The 5,804-nt window shown below is 46.7% G+C and overlaps 1 pseudogene; it reads left to right on the forward strand.

The window, feature by feature from the left end:
• The first annotated feature begins 4,113 nt into the window (after window positions 1-4,113).
• Window positions 4,114-5,602, forward strand: LOC115318093 (annotated as a pseudogene).
• The last annotated feature ends 202 nt before the right edge of the window (window positions 5,603-5,804 follow it).

A 5,804-nucleotide genomic window follows, 5' to 3' on the forward strand; every position in this document is an offset into this window, starting at 1 on the left:
GAGCGAGTAAAGTTGTGATTTGTTTTATTATGTTTTCCTTTCAAAGGTAAAGTCAACATCCTCTTTCCTTTTCCTTCTGTTCAACAATTAACACCCAGCATTTTCTATTGTGCACACGGTAAGCTAGAGTTTTCAGAAAATGTTTTCTCTTCAGCATGGAAGTTTGAGTGAGAGTACTTAGACCTATGTCAGGCCAACAACATCAATCCAAGAAACCAAACGAGGAAAAGTATCTCGTTGTTTAGCAGTTATAATTGTAGTTATGAGATGGAGTTTGTTTTATATTAATTATTAAATTTATACTATTGTAGAAAATATAGTAAACCGTGTGTTTAATCCCAACCGAGACACTCTTGAATAGTGGTACCATAGATGTGGTTAATAGTCACTAATATATTGCTGTTTGTTTGCAACTGTTTCCTTGTGGTGTATTTATCTTTCAGGTGTTTGTAACTAAGAAGTAATTTGTGCTTTTTTCTAGGGTCCATCTCCACCCCAGCCAACTATTTTATTATGTAGGCTACCGCGGCAGGGTGCAACATTTTCGACCACCTTTTATTCAAAATTCTCATGAACGGGTTAGTGGTGGCCAAAAGTATCCACATCACAGGTGCTGCTGCTTGTCTTTTGTTCGGCTACAATGGGATGGATTTGGCATTCTGCCATGATGCACAGAAGACATCGCTCTTCGTGGATACAAAGTGTTTTTAAAGTCTATTGAGCTGCCCGTGTAGGTACTTTACATACTTACCGTTTAGGTCAGTATGTGTGTGTCTTTGCAGGGGCCTCACGGTGGTCACTTTGAAAGACCGGTTTTTTATCTTTATTTTTTAATATCGAAGAATTCTGACAAGTGGCTATTTGCTAACAACCTTTCGTTGATGTGAGCACTCTACAAACAAGGTCACACTTTAGATATGTTGTTTGAGTAGGGAATTCAATGTTAAAGTTTTGCCACGCTGCGAAGTTAATGAGTCGGGTGCAATTGCACCGCATCTCCCCCACACCCAGACATTTCAGAGAACCTTATCAAACGCTTTAGGGGTCAGGGGAACTGGAGCGAAATCGCTTCACGATGCTTTTGTTGAAAAAAATTTGTGACAATTTTAACTTACGCAATCTTTAACTTCCCTCGAAACTGGCATGTGATGTGTTAAAATTATCATTTACCTTGACTAGAATACTAAACGATAAAAATATTAGCTTAGTATAGTCACGTATGAGTATTTGGTTTTCAGCTTCTTGGAAGTATTAATTATCAAGTTTCAGCCTCGCAAGGCGGCCTTGGATTTTATTATTGTTCCAACCTTAGTGCTCAAGTGTTATTTTTTTCGCCATTAATATTTTTGCTGGCGTTGCATTTTTAGAGACACTACACACTTATTGCAGACTTTGGAAGTGTTGCATGGAAATAGGTTAAAGTAGCATGAACAAGGTCAACGCTTATGAGTTTTTGAAGTGCGTAATTTAAGAAAGCGGGAACTTTTATATTTTAGTCTGGGTACAGTTAGAATAAAAATGTACCCAGTTTTATTCTAATAATAACCGACGAACTCCACTGTACTTCACAGTAACTGTATCTTCTCTGCTGATTTCACCTATGGCCAGTGATAAGTTGGATATTCAAGGGCACATCTTGTTTTCCTTATATATATTGCCCTATGCCTTTATACTTAATCTTGACGTAAGCAACTATTATGAATGTGTTCCAGAAGCACCACCGAAGCCAGCAATTGTGTAGCCTGAGCTACACTGCCCGAGGGTGAGCAGTTTCGAGTGGCTGTCAAAGAGCCGTGCTGTGCAAGCGCGAGGAGCAGTGACGTCACATGGCGCACAGCTGGCGCGCCGGAGCCGCCACCGCCGCGCGCGCCTCGCCGGTCTGCGCATGCGCGAAGAGCAGTGACGTCACACGGCGCACAGCTGGCGCGCCGGAGCCGCCGCCGCCGCGCGCTCCGCCGCCACCGCGCGCGCCTCGCCGGTCTGCGCATTTCAGAGGAGTGACGTCATAGCCGCGGCAGACGCACTGGCGCCGCCGCGTGCCCAGCTGTGCGCCTCCGTTGCGCAATAGCCAAGTCTGACGCTGCACCGGAGCCGCTTGATAGCGCATCTCATTTTGTGCGCATAAGCTCACGCTACGTATATCCTGGCATAGCCGAGCTAAGCCACCGCAGTTTTTTCAATAGAAGTAGAGCACCAGAAAAGAAGCCCTACCGTTCCAACTCTGTTTTGTCGGTATTTTAGATATTAAAAAGGCTAAGGTTTTATTGTCTTTTTGAAGCGTCAAATTTTAAAGAAAAATCATCAAGAAGGGAATTTTGTGAAAGAGTCCTTTTAAATTATTTTTTCTAATAAGTGAATCTTTATGAGGCACCTTCGGCAGAGATTTGAAACGGGAGACAACATAAAAAAGGATAACCCACAACACCTGTCTAATTTAGATGTGTTGTATACTGTCTCTTTTATACACGTCCTCTACTGTTTCACGCCTCTTCAAATGTGCCTCACAAAAGAGTGACTTAGTGGAAAGAGAACTTAAAAAAGGTCTTCAATGGTTCCTTATAAAAACATTTTTTTTAATCTTAGAACTCAATAGAGGTTCTTTATGGCGAACTGATTTATCGAAAAACGAGCTGATAAGAAATTTTCATAAGTTCTTGATGAAGAACCGTTTCATAAAAAAGTGCTTAAAAATCTTGAATGCTTGTCCATAAAGAATTGTTTTATCAAAAAGAGCTAAAGATAACTCTTTAAAGGTTTTTCACAAATACCTTTCGCATGAAAAAAGGAACTCAATATAACCCTTTTTCGCTTTTTTACAAAAATCCACCTTCGGATGTGCTTAAAATAACTTTTTACGGTGGAAAATATTAACAAACCGAAGAAACCCTAAGAGTTCTTTTAGGACCGAATTTTTTTCTTAGTGTCATCGCATCTTGAACATTATCTAAGGAGTTATTTTTAAGAATGACCTCCTTGGAGGCCTCAGAGGGCAAAATAGTTGAAGGCCTTTCCGACCAAGAAGTTATAGCTGCAAGGCGCATTTCCTTACGTTGTGACGGCCAGGAGCGTAAAACTAGGCACGTAGTGTTAACTTTTCAATCCACCACACTTCCCGAGGCGGTGAAAGCAGGGTACCTGCACTGCAGGGTGCGGCCCTACGTAGCTGACCCTCGGAGGTTCTTCGACTGCCCGATGTTTGGCCATGGCTCTCAGAACTGCCGTGGCAAAGGCATTTGTGCCTCTAATGTAATGATTCGCACCCAGCATATTTACAATCCTGTAAAACATGGAATAAAAAATGAAAGACGTTTACAACTCTCTGTAACTCCGAATTAGAACGCAGCTCTTGAGGAGAAGGATGGGAGGGTACAGAGGGGACGGTATGCCCATCCTCCTCATCCGTACCCTCTCCTCATCTACTCCTCCCGTGCTCCTCTCCTCCTCCTCCTACTCCCTCTTTCTTCTCCTCCCCCTCCTTCTTCCCCTCCCCCTCCTCCCTCCCGCGCGGTGCATTATGGGCCGTTTCCCATAACGCACCGCGCGGTTACGCCGACGGCGACGGCGACGCGTCACGCCGATGCGTTACGCCGACACGCTACGGTTACAGCGACGTCGACGCGTCACGCCAATGCGTTACGCCGACGCGTTACGGTTATGGTGACGCGTCGCGCCGACGCGTCACGCCGATGCGTTACGCTGACGCGTTACGGTTACGCCGACGCGTCACGCCGATGCATTACGCCGACGAGTCACGCCGATGCGTTACGCCGACGCTTACGGTTGCGGCGACGCCGAAGCGTTAAGGCTTGACCACACAAGCGTGAACGGCACCGCCGGTCGGGGCCGCTGGGCGGCACCGCCGTCCGGCGTCCCAACGTGAGGACTCCAGAGAGAGACGACGGAGAGATAGGTGGACGTGTCTTCCACGTGCTCCGGAATTTCGGCGGATTTTCGCGGGTTCTTAACATTTTGGGGGTGAGTCTGCACTTTTTACGCATCGGAAGATTAAGCGAGACGTAGGGATATCATTTTCTGCACGAAATTCCGTCCGAAATAGCCATTATAGAAGAAAATCTGTCGGAGAGAGCTAGGCCTCAAGCTGGGCCTAGCGCCATGACGGCGAGGGAGCAGGAGAATCACGCTACCTTCTTGAACATCACTAGATACAAGCAAGAATTGGCTGCTAGAGAGGAACAAAAAGTCGAAGATGACAAATCGAAATGGCAACTAGTTGGTGGATATAAAGGCCGGCGGATCATAAAGAATTTTAGAACGTCGCTCAAAGAGGAGAGAAAGACCTTCGAGATTATCGTCGGAATCAAGGGCCTCGACCTAAGGAAAGCTGAAGCCTTGGAGATGTTTGAGTGCATCATGGCAGCGACCAACGTATCGCCACGGGCAGCGCTCGGAGAAGACTATGCTATCAAGAACGTACGTGAAAACACGGTCACCGTGCATACGAACGATCAGGAACGGGCGGAGAAGTACCTAGGAGTCAAGGGATTTCGGTGCGAGGGTAGTGAATACGAAGCGCATGGATACACCGCAAACTCGGAAAACACTCTCCGAATAGTAGTCGCCAAGGTGTTTAGTAGAGAACGAGAACCCAACAACCAAGAGATCTTGGAAGAATTGCAGCAGAGCAATCCCAAAATACCCCTAATCGAGCAAAGCGGATGAGCCGATCCGGGTTCATTTTTGTTACACTGGGCACGAAGGTTCTACCGGGAAATATCAAGATCTTCGGAAGTACCAACTGCTACCACATCTATTTCGAGAAGAAGCAAGGGTGCACCGCGTGCAGAAAAATGGGGCATCGTGCAGATAATTGCCCCGAAGGTGTCAGCCACGGATGCCCAAACTGCAGCGAGGAACACGACTTCCCTCAACGGGTGCCTGGAGTGAGGACCGATTACACGTGCACCCCCAAGTGCGTGATATGCGATGGACACCACTACACTGGAAGCAACGCCTGTCGGGAACGCTACAAGCCTTTCAGGGAAGTCGGGCCCAAAACGAAACGTCTTTCGTGACAACCGAAGATACCAACACTACTTCTACCAGCGAAGAGGAAGAAACAATGAGCTACGCTCGAGCCGCATGCGGCCAAAATACGAGGGAGCTGCAAGCCAAGGATGCACCCGAAAACTCTACCGATTCGGTGCTTGAAAAAGCAAACAAGAGGCTAACCGAAGAATTGGCGTGCCTCAAGAAAAACTATGAAGCGGCCATGCGTACGATCCGACAACTCAAACTGGAACAAATAAAAAGCAGCGCTCTTACACCAACGAGTGTCGTCACTGGAAACCAGAACATGGAAACCGACAACGAGATGCCTGCACCTCCACGGCCGGCCGAAGTCAGGAAAGGACGGAAGAGAACAAACTCTGAAAGCTCGGTCCAAACGAGCGTCAGTTGCTCATCAGAGATACCGTGCAAGGCTAGAAAGACCGGAGACTCGCTCCCTCAGAAAGTTGAAGCTGCGCTCAGCACCATAATGGCAAGCCTTCAAAGACTGGATGAACGTATGAAGACGAACGAAGAGCGGATGGCGCGCATTGAACAAGAATTTGCCAGACTAACTGCAAACCATGGAGGATAGCAGTAAAGTGCGCGTGTGGCAGTGGAACAGTGGAGGTCTCAACACAAAGATTGGCTCGCTCAAAATGTTAATCATGGACACCGATTCTCCGCCGGACGTTTTGGCCGTACAAGAATCGGGCCTTAAGTGTACGATACCGGGATACATAAGATACGGAATGATAGGACAAACTGAAGGAAAATTTGTACACACTTTCGTGAGG

Source organism: Ixodes scapularis, unplaced genomic scaffold (genome assembly GCF_016920785.2).
Source record: "Ixodes scapularis isolate PalLabHiFi unplaced genomic scaffold, ASM1692078v2 PGA_scaffold1__304_contigs__length_218370807, whole genome shotgun sequence".
Classification (NCBI taxonomy): domain Eukaryota; kingdom Metazoa; phylum Arthropoda; class Arachnida; order Ixodida; family Ixodidae; genus Ixodes; species Ixodes scapularis.